Source organism: Bos mutus, chromosome 11 (genome assembly GCF_027580195.1).
Source record: "Bos mutus isolate GX-2022 chromosome 11, NWIPB_WYAK_1.1, whole genome shotgun sequence".
NCBI lineage: Eukaryota > Metazoa > Chordata > Mammalia > Artiodactyla > Bovidae > Bos > Bos mutus.
The window spans coordinates 95,802,283-95,821,634 of NC_091627.1; the positions used below are offsets into that span (position 1 = coordinate 95,802,283).

The window sequence follows — 19,352 nt, forward strand, 5'->3', positions numbered from 1 at the left end:
GAGCTTCTAGAGGAAAACTTGTTCCCTTACCTTTTTTGGTCTTCTAGAGGCTGCCCACGTCCCTTGGCTTGTGGCCCCTTCCTCATCAAGGCCAGCAGTGTTGCATCTCTGACTCTTCCACCATCTCATCTCTTTCTGACCACAACCAGGAAAGGTTCTTTGCTTTTAAGGGCCCACTTGATTACACTGGGCTCATCTGGATAGTCTAGAATACTCTGCCATCTCAAGGTCTTTAGCCTTAAATACATCTGCAGAGTCCTTTTTGCTAGTGAGGTAAGATTCACAGGTGCCAGGAATTAGGGTCTGTACATTGAGGGGAGGGGCATCATTCTGCCTTAGACCTCAAACACTGTCATAGTGCACACTACTAACATGGGGTGAGGACTTTTTAAAAACTTGGAAATGTTACGGAAAACGTGGATCATTTACAACAGAATAGTATAGAGAATTCCTGTATCGCAGTTGCTCATGACATAATCAGCCTCAGATCACTGGGAACAGACGTGTATTTTGGCAAAATCAGATTTATTAGCTCACTCAAATGAAGGAACCCACATACCAGGGAAACTATGGGGTGTCTCACCAAACAGACAAAGAGTTAACAGGATTTAGGGTAAGGATAGAATTTAGGTAAAATTTAAAAGAAGCCATGTTTTGATAGACTCAAAGCAAAGCAGGAGTCAACATCTGGTCTGAACTGCTTGCTAGACCCAGGTTCATTTCCTTAGGAAGTGCAAAGTTAAGCTAAACATGAAATGTTGTGTTCAGAAGCCCCTTATCTGAGGCTCTGAACCCGGGTTGCAAATCAAGACTGCTTCCCTGTGTCAAAGTGACTTAGATCCTCCTGGCAACAGAAGGGTGTTTCATTTTTAGTGATAAAATTTCAAACAGCAAAGTTTCTGATCTATCATTTTAGAGAACAAGGTTTCCCAGTGAATCAGAAAGCAGTAGTCACACAAAGGAGGGGGTGGTTATGACACTTTAGCTGCAGCGTGCCCTTGGGGGGAATATTGTTTCATGGTAACTTTGTAGCTAGCCTTACAGATGTCTGTCCTCCCAGCCTGATGAATGGCAGGGCAGCTTTTTTTCCCCTAGTATGAGCTAATTTTTACTTTTTCACCCACTTCAGTTATCTACTCATAGCCAATTGTGTTTCACTTATAGCCTACCCACCTAATTTTGACACAGGTTTTGAAGCAAATTACAGAAAGGAAGAGGACTTCTAAAGCTACAGCTATATTGACCTCTGGATATCATGACCTGGACATCCATCATAGTGTGTACAAGACAGTGTCTCATCCCCACCCACACGCTACACCCACCCCCAGCCTGAGCTAACAAAACCCACTTCTCCTGCTCCTCCATTCACCTAGTTGACTCACCAGACTCTGTGGAGTCATCTTTGCCCCTTCCAACTATCATCATGCCCTCCTTTTTCACCAAAGTCTACCTGTTCATCTCCAAAATAGTGCAGATCTTCTCTGCACTTTGGTTTGTTTCTCTAGTCACAGGTGTAGTGGATATTGTGGTTGACTCATTCACTCTACCTGCTCTGTCATGGTGCTTACATGGCTCCTTCCCTGCATGGGCATGCCAGGAGTGGCTGGAATGCCCACTCCCTGCCCAGACCCTGCCCATCACTACTACCAGTAATCATCTCTTGCCCAAGATACCGCAACTAAAGTGTGTGCATGCGTGCTCAGTCGCTCAGTCGTATCTGACCTATTGCGATCCCCTGGACTGTAACCCACCAGGCTCCTCTGTCCATGGGATTTCCCAGGCTAGAATACTGGAGTGGCTTGCCATTTCCTCCTCCAGGGGATTTTCCCAACCCAGGGATCAAACCCAGGTCTCCTGTTTCTCTTGTATTGGCAGGCGGATTCTTCACCTGGGAAGCCCTCCCCTCAACTAAACCATGTGTTAAAAAAGCAGTGGTTACTTGGAGCTTCCAGTTGGGTCTCGGGCCCCACCCCCAAACAGCCCTTCCTGTGCAGAAGTATTCCAGCTGCTGTGTTTTGATAACCTCATTTTCCACCACTCATTCCATACAAGACTAACATAAGTTCCACAATATGACCTGTGTTTCCCATATAATGCAATTCTCTCTCTCTCCCCCTCTCACTTTTTCCTCACTCTTTTTTTTTACTGGAAGACCTACTTATTCTGCCAGTCCCAAGTCTCTTCCTCTTCTCTCAATGAGGCTCTTCCCTCAGCCCTCACACAAGTAGCCAGGCTTTGTACCTTGGGCCCTCTGCTTATTAAACTATGTCAGACTATGTATCAGTTCAGTTCAGTTCAGTTCAGTCGCTCAGTTGTGTCCGACTCTTTGCGACCCCATGAATCGCAGCACACCAGGCCTCCCTATCCATCACAAACTCCCAGAGTTCACTCAGACTCACGTCCATCGAGTCAGTGATGCCATCCAGCCATCTCATCCTCTTTCGTCCCCTTCACCTCCTGCCCCCAATCCCTCCCAGCATCAGAGTCTTTTCCAATGAGTCAACTCTTCGCATGAGGTGGCCAAAGTACTGGAGTTTCAGCTTCAGCATCATTCCCTCCAAAGAAATCCCAGGGCTGATCTCCTTCAGAATGAACTGGTTGGATCTCCTTGCAGTCCAAGGGACTCTCAAGAGTCTTCTCAACACCACAGTTCAAAAGCATCAATTCTTCAGCGCTCAGCCTTCTGCACAGTCCAACTCTCACATCCATAAATGACCAGAGGAAAAACCATAGCCTTGACTAGATGGACCTTTGTTGGCAAAGTAATGTCTCTGCTTTTGAATATGCTATCTAGGTTGGTCATAACTTTCCTTCCCAAGGAGTAAGTGTCTTAATTTCATGGCTGCAGTCACCATCTGCAGTGATTTTGGAGCCCGAAAAAGTAAAGTCTGAGACTGTTTCCACTGTTTCCACATCTATTTCCCATAAAGTGGGGGGACCAGATGCCATGATCTTAGTTTTCTGAATGTTGAGCTTTAAGCCCACTTTTTCACTCTCCACTTTCACTTTCATCAAGAGGCTTTTTAGTTCCTCTTCACTTTCTGCCATAAGGGTGGTGTCATCTGCATATCTGAGGTTATTGAGATTTCTCCCGGCAATCTTGATTCCAGCTTGTATTTCTTCCAGTCCAGCGTTTTTCATGATGTACTCTGCATATAAGTTAAATAAGCAGGGTGACAATATACAGCCTTGACGTACTCCTTTTCCTATTTGGAACCAGTCTGTTGTTCCATGTCCAGTTCTAACTGTTGCTTCCTGACCTGCATACAGATTTCTCAAGAGGCAGGTCAGGTGGTCTGGTGTTCCCATCTCTTTCAGAATTTTCCACAGTTTATTGTGATCCACACAGTCAAAGGCTTTGGCGTAGTCAATAAAGCAGAAATAGATGTTTTTCTGGAGCTCTCTTGCTTTTTCCATGATCCAGCGGATGTTGGCAATTTGATCTCTGGTTCCTCTTCCTTTTCTAAAACCAGCTTGAACATCAGGACTATGTATCAGACCTGAATAAACTTCTCTCTCCCTCCTGGGCTTTGCCATTCTTGACGCAAAGCATCTTAGTCACTTAGCACAGAGCCTGGCATTACCTATTTATTGATATTTAGTGAGTGACTAATAGAGACTTGCTCAATAAATGAATGCTGTAGTTGGAGTCATGATCTGCTCTTTCTGAAGTCATTGGGTTTGTGAGCTCCATATCACAATCATCAATGTATGAATTGCTTTGCACATGTTAAGCAGTTTGAGGATATGCAAGAAAATTATGGGCTCTGCCCTACCCTCCTGTTGTCAAGGGAGCCAATTGATTACTGAATACCTATTGTGTGCCAGGCCCCCTACTGAACACTTTGTAAATGTTAATCAATCCTCTCAGTAATCTTATAAAAGAAGTTTAATATAACAGTTATTATCAGTGAGGAAACTGAAGCTCAGAGAGGTTCAGTAACTCACACATGGTCCCACAATAAGTGGTGGAGTCAAGACTTAAATCCTGGGCCATCCTGATCCTAGAGCCTGTTCTCTTTCCACAACACCAAACTGAATTGTAAGGGAGACAAGTCTAGACTTTCAGAAAAGAAGGCAAACATGCATTTCTTTGGCTACCTGTCTGGGTTACCAGCCAACTTTGGGTGCGTAGGCAGGAAGACCTTCTAGCTTGCAGCACTGCTAGGCAGAGGCTCCCAGGTGTCTCTCTCTCTCTCTCTCTTTTTTTTTTTTTTTAGTTTTCCAACCAGGGATCAAACATGGGCCCTCAGCAGTGAAAGCATGGTGTCCTAACTACTGGACTGCCAGAGAATTCCCAAGGAAGGACTTTTCTTTTTCTTGGCTCCCAAGTGTACCCTAAATATATCTTTGGCCCCCTGAACCCTGAACAGGCACAGAGATGCTTCCAATGGCCCAGGTTTCCTCTTCCTGGCAACTGCACTTTCAAGATGGTGAGCTCCTTCAGATGCTGGGCAGTGGGATGTATTTGGAAGTTTGAAGGTTCTGAAATGCCTTCCTATCTCACTTGACCATTCCTGTCAGATGGTTCTCCTAAAATGCCTTTAATAATGTTAATATTCTCCTTTAAAAAGGTTGGTGTCTAAATGCAGAATGGTATCCTGGAGAGGATTGTGGAATAGAAAAGAAAATTTTAGTGGAAAAGCTAGTGAAATACGAATTAAGTCTGGAGTTTGAACAATAGTAATGCACCAATGTCAGCTTCTTAGTTTTAACAAATGTACCATACACTATAAGATGTTAGCACTAGGGAGAACTGGGTAAGGGATATATGGAAACTCTCTACGGCATTTCTGAAACTTCTCTGTAAATCCAAAATTATTCCCAAGGAAAAGTTCATTTTTCAAAAATGTTGGTGCTCCTTACAAGATGATGACCAGGTTCCTTAACTGGGATTTTGAGGTCCTCCAACCTCATCTTCTCCTGCCTCTATGAAAGAACTCTCTGTGCCAGCTCAATGGTTTTACTCACTGTCCTCGGAACAAAGCCATGCTCTCCTGGTCCCCATGTTTGCCATAGCCCAACCCTCTGCTGGACTGATGACGGCCGAAGACTCCATCATGGACCTAAACTGCACTGAGGAGCAAGTTGCTGTGAACCTGAGGAAGCCCTAGGGCCCTTCACCTGCAAGGTCTCAGAGCTGTCACAGAAAGTTGTCAGGGACCTGACTCCGGTAGGCATCGTCGACTCCTAGAATCTAGGCCACGGGCGCTTGATATGCCAAGTACCTGCAAGGGAGGGTGGGAAAAACAGTATCTGAGTCTTCATCTTCCCTGCGGCAGGTGGGTTCTACCTTCAACCAAGGTGGGTAAGTCCCCAAACACAGGATGTTCTCAGACAGCAGCCCTTCACAAGGTGGCAGGTGTTTACAGGTGGGTTTTCTAGAGCCAGAGCTTCTCCTGGGGACTATCAGACTCGGGTGACACTTGGGAAACACCAGCTGAGTCTGGCCTGGAGTTTGTACCGTGCTGACTGTGCTCCTATATTTGATATGCTAGGCCAGGGTCAGGGGGACTTCAGCTCCTGAGGGTACCTGGGTTAAGTCTCTGAGAGAATGAAGGGCCCAAATTCATGTCTTTGGGAGCAACAGCGGGAAAGCAACCACCTGCTCTGAGGCAAGAAAGCACTAGGCTTCTGTGAGAAGATCCATTGTTCAGCGTTCTCCCATCATTCCTGCAGCCAGCGGGGGTGGGGGCGGGTGGGGGGGGCGGCGCGGCCAACTTCTCTCACTCATCCCCAACATCCAGCCAGTCATCTGGAGCTAACAACATCCCTCCTAGTATTTCTCATCAGCAAGTACCCTCTTCAGGAAGCCTCAGCTGAACCCCTTGCCCCGCAGCTGGGTCAGGGTCTGGCATTTTACTCCTGTTGACTGCCTTTTGCATATACCTTATTGTTGCACTTGCCACATAGCATTAAAATGATCTGTTTCCTTGTCTCTTTATAATAAACTCAGAGTGGGTCTTATTCCTCTTTGTCTCTCCAGTGCTTGTCACATAGGTATAAGTAGCTTCATAAATGTTAAACGAATGGAAAGAAGTAGGCTGGGCTTGAGAAGGGCCCCTTGGACTAAGCAATGAAATGTCTCCCACACCCTCATCCCTTTATGCTCCCAGCTACATGCTACAAACTTGCCAGGTCCCAAGCCAGCTCCCAGCTAGGTTCGAGCAGTTTATCCACGTCTGGACTAGATTATGTGACTGGGAGATCCTTAGAGTAAATGGCAGAAACAGAAGATGGGCAGGGAGTCCTTGGATTCTTCTGGCAGCACCCTTGCTCTAGGCGACCCTGGAGCCACTGGAGACCACGAGTACCCCTTGAGGAGGGAACTGCAGGAGAAAGCAGAGGCCCAGGCCCTGACTCAGTAAAACTGCAGCAGCAGCAGCTTTGGATTGCCCTCCTCAGACAAGAAAGAAATGCTAAGTGACTGTCAGTTTGGGACGTTATCACTGCGTACAGCTGTGACTCTGAACTTGTTGCAACATCCTCTCCTGCCTATTTGGAGCCCTGCTGCCAGGCAGTTGTGTCAGATGGTTTGCAGCTGGGGAGCCCAGGGAATGTTACCTGGTATTAGGGACCACTGCAGCCGACAGATGGTTTCTGGGAGAGATGAGGAGAGCAGGTAGGAAGAAACTGTGTCACCTTGGGCAAGTCATGACACCTTAGGCTTCCTGCATTGAAAACAAAGATAATCTTCAAGGTCCTCACAGTCTTAGGCTTAAAATATTTGCCCTGTGAATGAAGAAGTTGCATGGAATGGAAGGAAGGCGTGGGTTCAGGTGTCACGCAAGCCTGGGTTCCAATCTTGGCTGGGCCACAAGGACACAGTGCAACTCAGACACTTTCTTAACCTCTCTGAGCTTCTTTTCTCACCTCTGAAAGTGAGACTCTGCACCTACTTTGCAGAGACGTTCCAAAGATTAGAAATACCCGAGATAAGCTTCTGGGCACTGAGTAGCCACTCAAAAAATGGAGCCAGCATGTCTGTGGGTGGAGAGATGGGGAGAGCTGGAAGGTCCTTCACAGTCTGTTTCTGAGCTGAGCCTCAAAGGGTGAGGTGAGGGGTGTGATGGTAGCAGAACCTCAAAGATGTGTAGGCAGGTGGGCAGCTCAGAGCTAGGAGGGAAGTCACCTGATGCCATGGTGAGGAGTGGATATGATGCGATTCCAAATCTGGGTGAGACAACATGGCCCACCTGTGATGCAGAACAGACGGTAACAAGTGCTACTTCCAGCTCTGGGGGCTTCATGGGTCACGTGGCTTTCCAGCTGGGCATTAAATGATAATAGGATTTTCAGAGCAAAAGTTGTGATGAGAATGACTTTGGGCTAAACACCAATGGCAAAGGCAGGGAGCTAAGAGAGAATCCTGTGTCTAGGGGAGGGGAGGCCGTGAGGCTGGAGGAGGACAGCGGTGGATGACGAACTCTCTAAGGCTTTCAGGAGAGCGCTGCAAGAGGCCAAGACCCGACCAGCCGGCACCGCCCGGGTGCTCGCACCTGCTTCTCCCACCCCTCAGCACGGGCTGCCTCCGCAAGGCCCAAGCCAGGTGGCCGGGGTCTGGAAGGGGGCCCTGGCAAAGGGGCTGGTGCGAGACTCGTGTTCAGAAGGCGAAGGTCTGGGAGAGCAGGCGGGCATTCACTGCAGCTTCCTTCCCGCCTGGCGGCTGGCTGTGTTCCCTGAACTTGACCTCAGATGACCTGTGTATTCCCTTCTTGGAAACAGTTGCATTGCCAGGAGCGATCGAGCTCTGTCTGGCTTTCTTTTTCCTTCAGAGCAGGGACTTCGTCTCAGCGGAGTCTTTCGCTCTTTCGGCAGCACCCAGCTTTCCCTCCACTGCCCTGCCGGCAGGGTGCCTGCTGTTAGCAACCTGCTCTCCTTGCTTCCTGTCCTCCTTCATTGTTCTTAGGATTGATGGCTTTTAGAGTGTGAGATCACTGACGGATAAAGACCAAGGGGGGAGGTGTGAAGTCCCCTCCACCCCCCAGGCCACACAGCTAGTTACCCGCTGAGCAAAACCAACTCAGGAGTTCTGACTCACAGGCGATGCTCTCAGTCCTGGCTCTGAGCTGCTTAATTCTGTACGTCTCAAATTCATTAGTGCGTGGAGGTGTGGACCTCGGCTAATCTGCAAGTCTTCATTTGGATTCATGTCAGTGTCGTGAAATTCTTTTGTGAAAAGAATTTTGGGTATTGTCCTTATTGACAATACCACGTTTGTGTGTTTTGTGGATTGGGTTGGCATGAAAAATAATTCCAAAACTGCCTGGATTTGCCCAGTGTTGCTGATTAGTGTTGTCTTAGGAGACTAAATCCAGTATTAGCCCCAATAAGGGGAAGGAACTGCACCATTTTCTCCTTAGTCAAATGCGTAAGGTATACCCACAGCATACTTATCAAAAGAAAGGGACAGATTTCTAATCAGCATACAAGCTAGAAATTAATCCCAAACAGGCGGCTTTGTTCAAAAACCTTTCTCAGACTTACCTATTGAGTCAGTTTCTGGGTCCCAGTAGAGAACCAGGCTCTATTCACCACTCATAAGACTGTTGACTGCGCCATAGAGGGTGCTGGGAAATAACACTGAAGAGCAAGACAGACACACATTTACAAGTGACGGCTTCACTTAAAAAATAAACTGTCTTCACTCAAACTATTGTTCCTCTTTCTTCAAAAGCTGAATCTCCTTGTTTCCACAGTTGAGTGATCTCCCGTCTCCCAGTCGCTCTCTCTCGTCCACTGAAGTCTAGGCACTACTTGTCTTTCTTTTCAACCCTACTCTTATCATTTTTGTCCAAACAGCTCCCTACCTAACACCTCGGTTTCTCTAATCCACCGACCCCAATACGTTTTAAAAAGTTCTCTATAATGTTTTTCTTACCTTCATTCTCCCCTTGTCTGCCTTTGATCCCTTGATCCATCATTATGAAAAGCAGCTCTGTGTGTGCTCAGTCACTCAGTTGTGTCTGGCTCTGTGATCGTGTGGTATTTTTCAGGCAAGAATACTGAAATGGGTTGCCATTTCCTCCTTCAGGGGATCTTCCTGATCCAGGGATTGAACCCACATCTCCCGAGTCTCTTGCATTGCAGGTGGATTCTTTATCACTGTACCACCTGGGAAACTTATGAAAAGCAACTCTAGTTCTTTTATATTTACTTACCCTGCTGGGTATAACTCCAGACCTTCTCTAGGCCTACAGCCAACTAGCTGAACATGGAAACAGTGCCTTAAATTTATGACAACAACATAATACTCCAGGATACAAGCAGCCAAATCCAGAATGTAACATACTATAAGGAAAATGAGTTGATTTCATTAACAAAAGCTGCTGCTGCTGCTGCTAAGTTGCTTCAGTTGTGTCCAGACTCTGTGCGACCTCATAGACGGCAGCCCACCAGGCTCCTCTGTCCCTGGGATTCTCCAGGCAAGAACACTGGAGTGGGTTGCCATTTCCTTCTCCAATGTGTGAAAGTGAAAAGTGAAAGTGAAGTTGCTCAGTCGTGTCCGACTCTTCATGACCCAATGGACTGCAGCCTACCAAGCTCTTCCGTCCATGGGATTTTCCAGGCAAGAGTACTGGAGTGGGTCACCAGTGAACCTGCAAATTAAAAGAAATTTAAGAGTCATAAAAATAGTCTCACCTAGGCTTGAATACCTTCTTACTTGTCAGGTTTGGTTCTGAACGATATTTCTGGCTGCTTTCTAAAGTTAAACTTTTCTTTAAAGGACGGCGAATGAATTCACTGATTGAAAAATACTCAGAAAATAATGTATCTTAGACAAAACCAGTCTCAAAAGAGGAATTACTAAGACATTTAAGCAATAGCCACATAATCTCCCAAGGAGATGGTTTAGATGTTTTTTTTTTTGAGGTGACAGTCTGAGGTATTTGTGTAAAAGGTCCAGGCACATCTTCATGAGAACAAAATTTTAGCTTCCAGAGGCCAGCCACCTTTCAAAGCAAGATGACCAAATGGTCTGAACCAACTCAGATCTATTGTCTACTGTCCACAGCCCATGAGCCCTCAGGCTAGGACTGCCCCAGGCATCCACATTTGACAACACCTGCCTGTAGGATCTCTGAATCAAATCAAATTACAAGACTGATACAGCTTAGAAGAAAACCTGTCTATTTGCATGAGCTCCCGAGTTGCCAAGGATATTTCATTGATCAAAGATAATTGCTATCATCTGAGTTTTCAGGTTCTCACAAAGAGCATATTCTATATGCTTCCTATTTCACATAGCACTTTCTCATTTATTCCTTCCTTGAAGCCAGACTCCAAATACTGCATTAAATATTCCCATTTTACAGATAGACTAAGATGCAGTTAAATGACTCAGCTAACGCACACAGCTAGAGAGGCTACATGGGTCCTCCTGAGGAGGACCGGCAGCTCCTCCTCCACCAGACCACAGTGGCCTAACTCTTGAGGAAACTTGTGATGACTTATGCCAGTGCATCCCAGCCTGGCTGCACATTATACGCCCACCCAAGAGTGACTAGATATTGCCAAGGGCATAAAGCCCAGGACCTGGCTCAGCCCATCCCACGGGAATCTCTGGGAGTAGGGCCCAGGCAACGGCTTCCTTAAGTTCTCTAGGGCAACTCCGGTGTGAAAGTCAAAACCATTCTGTTAATTGTCATTATTTGCATCCTGCTCTCTCAACAACCTGCTTTCAGGCAGGTTCACTTGTCCTTTTACAGAAATAGTTTTCTATCAATATCTCTCAATTATAGGATTAATATCCATTTGTTGTAGAAATTTTAGAAGTATGAAAAACAAAAATCATCCAGAGACCCATTGTTAATATTTTTATGTATTCCTTTCCAATCTTTATGCATATTTACTTACAAATTCTTAATAGTTCAATATATACTGATTATTTTGTTTTGACTTCATATGGTAAATATTTTCCAATGTTCCCAAATATTTTTCAAAACACTATTTTAATATTAAGATATAAAAATTTTTTAAAGATATAGTCCACAATGTTAGTGGTGATTAATATTGGACTAATGCAGGTTCTTCTTCGATTTTTCTTTTGCTCATTTGTCTATTCTTATTTTTCTATAATTAACTTGTATTTAATTTTAATTTTTAAGTTAATGAAATTATAATAGCTGTATCATGTTATACTGTGTTTATATCTTATGAATTAATCATTCTGTAATGTTGGACATGTAGGTTGTTCCTAATTTTGTTGTTATAACTAAGCCTTCCATGAAGACTCTTGTACCTTGATTTTTGTACCCTACTTTTCTAGAAGTGGGATTATTGAGAGGGTGTAAATATTTTGAAGATTATTGATAAGCATGCTAAATTGTTTCCCAAAGGGCATGTGAGTTTATGATCCCATCAGTGGCATATCTTGGGCATGAAAACTGTTAACAATATTTACAAAATTGAGTACAGTTGACCTTTGAACAACACGGGGTTGGGGGGAGGTTAGGGCACTGGCACTCTGGTAAGAAGTCCAAAATCACAATACAGTGTAGTCAACCCTCTGTATCCTTGGTTCTGCATCCTCGGACTCAACCTACCACAGATGGCGCTATACTATAGTACTGTGTGCGCGCGCGCGTGTGTGTGCGCGCTCAGCTGCTCAGTCGTGTCCAACTCTTTGTGACCCCGTGGACTGTAACCCGCCAGGTCCCTCTATCCATGGGATTTTCTTGGCAAGAATACTGGTGTGGGTTGCTATTTCCTCCTCCAGGGGGGCTTCCTGACCCAGGGATTGAACCTGGGTCTTCTGTATCTCCTGCATTGCAAACAGATTCTTTACTGCTGAACCACTGCTGCTGCTGCTGCTGCTGCTAAGTCGCTTCAGTGTGTCCGACTCTGTGCGACCCCATAGATGGCAGCCCACCAGGCTCCCCCATCCCTGGGATTCTCCAGGCAAGAGCACTGGAGTGGGTTGCCATTTCCTTCTCCAATGCATGAAAGTGAAAAGTGAAAGTGAAGTCGCTCAGTCGGGAAGCCCAAAACTATAGTACTTACTACTGAAAAAAATATAGGTTAAGTGGACCTGCTTCATTCAAACCTCCTGTATTTTCAAGGGTCAAATGTATTTTCATTTTGTGATCTGTCAGTTTGCTATAATTAATGATGCTGGACTTTTTATATCTTTACCGGTCATTTGCATTTCTTCTTTTGTGAGTGTTGCCTTCTCCCCCTCCTTGTGGGTGTCTTTTTTATTATATATCAACACTATAACACTTTTTCTTTTCATTTGTTTTGTAAGTATTTTCCCTGACTTTATAATTTAACTTGGGTTGTTGACATGCAGAAGGATTCACTGATTTTATGCTTAGAAATACTTTTTGATTGCTTGATCAGGTAGATGGTTCTATTTTTCTGCTACAGGTCTCAATGAATAAATGCCTGCTTAAGTAAGAGCAGTTTTTCTGGTTAAGCAGGATTTTATTGGTCTAGACTAAGAAGCAGCCCAGGATTCCTTGGTGGCTCAGACAGTAAAGAATCTGCCTCCAATTCGGGAGACCTGGGTTCGATCCCTGGGTGGGGAAGATCCCCTGGAGAAGAGAATGGCTACCTACTCAATATTCTTGCCTGGAGAATTCCATGGACAGAGGAGCCTGGTGGGCTACAGTTCATGGGGATGACTGGCAACTAAGACTTTCACACAAGAAACAGTCCGTCTCCTACAGGAACCAGACTTGGAAGTATCAAAACTACTTTAATGGTATGCATTCCTTGAACCACCTCACCAACACATGTAAAAAATACATGTTGGTAGTTCCTACTTCGTAGGAAAAAACTTTTAAAAAGCAAACTAAGACTGCCCCACCCCAAAACTAACAAAAGCCCATTTCCACTCTGTATTAAAAAACAGGGTGGGTCTTAGGATAGAAACTGGGCCTCAGGTAGAAGCTTTCTTTCAGGCCAACCCCTATACCTCTACCCTGCCCGCTCCCCTGGTCCCATGCCTTGAGTATAGACTCCAATCCTGGGTAGAGTTGTTCTGGCATGTAGTATGTGGGGTATACATACACTAATAACTTATTTGTTGTTTCTGACTTTTGAATTTAACTGGATGCTCTGTATTTTTATTTGCTAAATCTGGCAACCCTAATCCTGAGGTTGGGGTTGATATTGGAGCCCAACTCCCAGGAGAGCCCACAGAAAACAGTAGATAAACCTGGCATCTCTGGCATACACATGAAGGAATTTACCTGCCTGTGTCCAAAGAGGGCTCTCACAGCCAAGAGGCACCAGAGATGTTCTCCAGAAACCCTACTCATTGACTTTTCTACAGACATCAGCATCTGCTTGTAAATCTGCGCTCTAAGCCAGGCTTCTGGAGTGGGGATGGGGGGAGTGTCCACACTTCCTGTCCTGAATTGTTCTTCCTCCTTTTTCCAGCAGCTCTGAGGCTCCTCTTGGGCGTAGTTCTAGGCAGGCCCTGTTGAGTGCCCACCACTGCCTCGCTCAGGTGCCCTTCACCTGCTGCATATCCCTGTTTGAATGGCCAATCTGTTTGTTCCCTGTGGCTTCTTTTGCCTTAATGTTCACTTTCTCTCTTACAGGCTTTTGAGTCACTATACATAATTTGATTGCTTTCCAAAGGCTGGATATTCAAATTCAAGTTTTATTGTGGTTTGAGACGGCTGAATATCATCAGGTGGATGTAGGTGATGACCTAGTCATGCCACCAGTAGGACAGTCCTAGAGATTGGCAAGAAGACTGAGACATAAGCTGATAACCCCCTGCCTGGTTTAGAAGATACATAGTGCAATGTTGGGAACACAGAAGAGCTCCCCAGGAACGAGGCTAGAGTGACCTGGAATGACTGGATCCGTTAGTGCAGGTGTTTCTAAGAATGCCTCGCCCAGCTTGAGGGACACCTGGGTCCTTTTTCTCTCTAACCTTCTTATCCCTAGTCCTTGCAGACTTCTATTAATAAGGTAGAGCTTCTCAATCTTTAGAGCACCTATGCATCGCAATGGCTGAGTGGGAAGAATGTGGTCTCTGGTTTTTTCTGAGGATTTGTCCCCCTGCATGGCACAGTTTGAATAAATGGGGCTTGACCCTCACCCATAAGAGGATTTGGGGAAGGGGTGTCTCAAGGACAAAAGGAGTTGATATCAAGTTCAGGTCTCAAATGGGACAAGTAGGCCCCTACTCAGCAGGAAGTGGGATGGGAGGAACATACAGAAATAGAAATAGTTAATGAGTCAAACTGGTGGAAGTTGAGCCAATCTTTTAGGGAGGCTCAGCTCCTTCTGTGAAACCTTTGCTCTTCTCTAATTGGATTCTCAGGATCTGTAGTTCAGGAATTTCATGATTTTTATACAACACATATATTCTGTGGCTTCCTCCCCGGTTTGAGGATTCAATGTTGACGTTTAACCAAGAGGTAGATCTAGGAGCTGGGTGCAGCCACTCTCCACTCCTGAACCTCGGCCCCTGTGTGCACTACTTCCAGGTCTCTCTATGGATTAGTCCCACAGGGGCCCCAAAATGGAACATGTCCTAGCTGACCTTATGTAGCAACCTGCTCCTCCTCTGGGCCCCTTGATGCTACTGTCTACCCTGCTACTCTTCCAGAAACTTCCTTGCCACCTTTCCTCCAATCAGTCCCTTCCTGTTATTTGATTCTCTAAATCTCTCCTATACATACTTCTCTTTACCCCACTCCCACTACCCTAAGGGAGACCATTGTTTTTTTGTCACCTGGGATCCTGCAAAGGCCTTCCAGCTCATTTCTCTGCCTCCGTTCCAAGACCCCAGACTGCAGCTGGCACTGGGCAAGATATGGTCCCTGTCCACTGCACTGTGGATGGGACAGACTGACTCATGATGTGATCGGTGGGCTCAATCTTGAAAGATCAAAGGCTTCCTGGAGTGCCACCTGAGTTTAGCCAGGAAGGATGAGGGGGAGTGAATGGCAAGAAGCAGGAAATGCTTCTGCTAAAGCTATGCTGTCTTAGTAGTTTTCTTTATGAGGCAGGCCCTTAATGACACATATACCCTGAATCTCTTCCTTTCCTGGATTCTTTTTCTATTTACACACTAATTTCTACTGAGTCTGCTCCACTGTCACTTACCTCTCCCACCATGCTTCCCTCAACTCAGGTTTCTTTCACCCTAGCCTAAATCTCTGAACATGTGTAGTGGGAGGAATGGCAAACCATTAGAGTGGAAATCTCAAATATATGTCCCTAAGAGGCAGAAACACTCTAGAAATGGGCAGCACTCATTGCATTAACACATACCTCAAAGGCACACACATCTATCTCACACGTACGCACACATGCTTTTCCCCATGTATTAGCTATTAGTGTTATTAACCAAGTATTTCTGCTTCTCCTTCCAGGCACATGAGAGCATTGCACCTATGGCATTCCCCCGCCCCTTGTGACTTGCTTTGGCCAATGAAATCAGAGCAAAAGTGATCTATGTTACTTCCAGGTAAATGCTTTAAAAGTTCACGCTCAATTTGCCCCACCCTCATTTCCTGCCTTCTGAGTTGAGGAGGCAGCATGTCTACTTGCAGCAGCCAGAGTCCCTAAGTGGCTATGGAAAACAGAGCTCCTGTTGATCTCCAGAAGATATATTTCATGATGGAGACATAAAACTGTGTCAGACCAGTGAGACCTGGGGATTGCTTGTTACTCTACCACAACCTAACTGATCCTGATCCTGTTGGGTATTCAGCATCTTGAGTCTCTGAGTCAATCAAAGTTCCCATTCTCCTGCCCAGTTCCCTTAGGTTGGAATATTTTTAGGTTATTTAATCTCTTTTCCATTATGAAGGGGACGCTTGCATGTTCCTTGTAAGAGTAGAACAAGGAGTCTATTTGACTGAACCTAAATTCAAAATGAACTCACAGAAATAGCTGTAAAACACAAAAGCAGGGTTTCCCTGGTGGCACAGTGGATAAGAGTTCGCCTGCCAATGCAGGGGACACGGGTTCAATTCTTGGTCTAGGAAGATTCCACATGCCGTGTGGCAGCTAAGCCCATGCACCACTGAGCCCATGCTCTAGAGCCTGTACTCTGCAACCAGAGAAGCCATGCAAAGAGAAGCCCGTGCACTGAAACCAAGAGTAGGCCCACAACTACAGAAAGCACGCACAAAGCAATGAAGACCCAGTGCAGCCGTTAATTGATTAAAAAACACGAAAGCATTTGCTGAGTTATTCAAAAGCATAGTCTAGATAGTCTACATATGTCACACTGACTAGTGCACGTCCAAAAGCAATCCACTAACAAACCTCCCTTTCACCAAGAGCAAAATGCCAGTTTCTTCCTCCGGAATAGCCCTAGCACTAGTAGGCTAATTTCAAAGGTCCCCCCGACTGTAGGCCTAATTCTGCCATTTAGTAGTGGATGACCTTGGAAAAATTACCTCTTTGAGGCCTAGTTCCTTTATCTGAAAATGGTTATAGTAACAACAGGCTTCTCTGGTAGCTCAGATAGTAAAGTATCTGCCTGCAATTTAGGAGACTAGGGTTCGATCCCTGGGTCGGGAAGATCCTCTGGTGAAAGGAATGGCTACCCACTCCAGTATTTTTGCCTGGAGAATTCCATGGACAGAGGAGCCTGGCGGGCTACAGTCTATAGGGTCGCAAAGGGTCAGATACAACTGAGTGACTAAAACACACACACACACACATAATAGCTATGTCATAGAAAGAGAAGGAAAGTTACATTTACACATTTGGTATACTCTTCAAACAGACTGAGAAAGGGTATGGAAAGGAAAAAGGAAAGGTCTATGCAAATATAAGTTGATAATGTTTTTAACCAACACATGACCAAAGAAGAAACATAAAATGAACTTCCCAATGCCTTCAGTCTTTAAAACCAAGCTAAAGTGTGGACACTGGAGTGTATTTACATTTCTGCAAAAGGTCCCATAATACAAAGCTCATTCTTCAAATAGGACAAATTGCTTATTACCTAAAAGGGAAGGAGTGCCGTCAAATGCCTCAGAGGAGGTCAGTCACACTCAATCATTTGCTGGTTGGGCAACCACCCAGCAGTGGCGCTTCCACGCAGTGCCTTCCGGAAGAACCGCGCGCGCACATCCAATTATACCTCTTGTGCCCTTTGCTCAGTGCTGAATTCAGTTCAGTTCATCAATGGAAGCCCTACTTATTCCCCAGCCCCACCTCTATCCCCCTCCAGCGAAACGCCCCCTGCCAATTATGTAGTGCCAGCAGTCCTTTAAGCTTTTGCCTCTCCAGACGGTATTTCCCTTTCTAACCCTCGGGCCAGCGGCGCAACCAGGTCCTGACCATATCTGAGCGATTGCCTAAAAGGTTCAGCCCTCGGCCCCTAGGGGTGGGGCCCGCCAAGCCGGTTTATAAATGGAGCCTCCTTGGGTCCGCCTCCTCTAAGCGCCTCCGGCGTGATCTTGGTCGGCGCCTAGGTGCTGAAGTAGCTTCTCGTACGCTTCTCAAAGTTGAGGGTGCAACACCGGAAGGGCTTGTTAAAACAGAGCGCTGCGCCCCACCCCCAGAGTTTCTGCCTGAGTAGGTTTAGGGTGGGGTCCAAGAGCTTGCATTTCTAACAAGTGCCCAGGTGTCGGTGATGCTGCGCATCAAGGACCGCACTTAGCTTCTAGGCTGCCTGGAGACGGAGAGGCTCGCTGGCAACCTCCACGCCGGTCCCAGCTGCTCTACTGCCCTGAGCGCTGGTCTAGTAGGAATAACCCATCAGCACAGGAGGCTGCAGCCCTGGGAAGGCAGGGCCTGAGGAATTTGGATTTTATCTTAGGGGCCCCTGAAGGGTTCCTGCAGGTAGGAAGGCAAGCAGGAATAAACCTCGGAAGCCTGTGGGTGCTCGGTGTTACCAAGATATTTCATTCATCAGATTCTCCTGACCTCCTTTCTGCACTGAACATATATTGATTGTCTAGGTTTAGGGTTACAACGGTGAAAAGACAGGGTCCCAACCTTCCAAGGGCTTATAGTAACTAGGAGGGAAATGTGCAAACGATTACAATACAGGTAAGATAACTGTTTCTAGGGAGGCAGCGTCAAACTTCTGGAGAGAGTGGGTGGGACTCGGAGCCTGAGGAGCCGGAAGCCGTTTCATGTAAGAACTGGCATTTATGCAGAGACTTGCAGAATGAATGGGAATTTGGCAGGTAGAAGGAGAAACTGGGAAGGGGTTAAAGTGGGAAGGGTTAGGCAGACGGAATGAGCGACAAGACTGCTCAAATAGAAGTTTCCAGAGGGAGACTGGGAGCTTGTCTGGTGGGCAGCCGGTTTCCCTCCCGCTTCTCTGGTTGCTCCTCTGTCTCCTTTCTTTGCTGGCCTCTTGTCAGCTGCTGTCCCTCACGAGCTGGTGTTTGCCAGGGCTCTGGCCTGGCTGCCTTTCCCTCTCACTCTCCATGTCCATTCCTCCAAACGTGAGGCCTCCTGAGCTGCTCCCTGTTGGGGCCCACATGTGTTTCCAGCCCAAGCCTAGCCTCCTCCGTGCCACACAGATGTCCCCGGTGCCTCCTGTACTCTATCTTGGTGAGTGGGGCCCTCATCCACCTTGTTACCTAAGCCAGAGGATTTTGTGAAATGCCTCTTCCATATATAGCTGGTGAAGAGTGAACTGGCACAGTGAATTGCTGGTGCCATTCACCAAGACAGAAAACAAGAGGAAAGATGCCAGGCTCAAATTTTGTCTACAGTTCACTAGCTGAGTGACTTTGAGCAAATTAATCTATTCCCTTACCTGTACAGTGGGTTTCAAGATAGGCCCTACCTCAGAAAGTTGTTATATGGGTTTAACAATAATTGTTATTTATTAAGCACTGTGTTAAGTATTTTATGTGGATTCCTTCAGAGTTGATGAGTCTGAGGTCACTCTGCTATTACGTGCCAGAGCCAGGTCTGGAACCCACAGTTCGCCCCCTTCTTCATTGTCACACTATCTGGAGATTGTCTATCAAATAGGGAAATACTTTCAATATAATGTTAAGTAAAAAGTGGACAACAAATTGCGTAACCAGTGTGAGTGCAGCCATCTTTTAAAAAAAGGAAATACTCTAAAGACAGAAAATGCTAGAAGGAAATATAGCAAACGGTTAAATGTTGTATTGAGGTTATTTTTGTCTTCTAGTTCTCTATTTCCTGTGTTTTCTTTAATATATATAATTTTTACTAAAAAAAAATTTAAAACATTAAACATTCATTACATTAAAAACAATTACAAGCCCACAAACTGTTCTGTTTGACTGGAAATTACACTCCACTGGTATCTCTTCTCAGTTCCAGTCTTAACTTCCCTGAACAGAAATTCTTTCCTACTCTCAAAGGCCGGAGTAGGAAGTAGGTATTGGAGCCATGTTCACACCCTCCCCACAGCTGACAACCTGGCCCCT

The 19,352-nt window shown here is 45.9% G+C and overlaps 1 long non-coding RNA gene across 1 annotated transcript; it reads right to left on the bottom strand.

The window, feature by feature from the left end:
* Positions 1–2,554: 2,554 nt before the first annotated feature.
* LOC138990008 (uncharacterized) lies at positions 2,555–8,585 on the bottom strand. The gene is made up of 3 exons (XR_011466199.1): positions 8,488–8,585; positions 6,565–6,671; positions 2,555–5,228 (listed from the first exon to the last, which is right to left on the bottom strand). It is a non-coding gene; the product is annotated as an uncharacterized lncRNA (long non-coding RNA).
* Between the last annotated feature and the right edge of the window lie 10,767 nt (positions 8,586–19,352).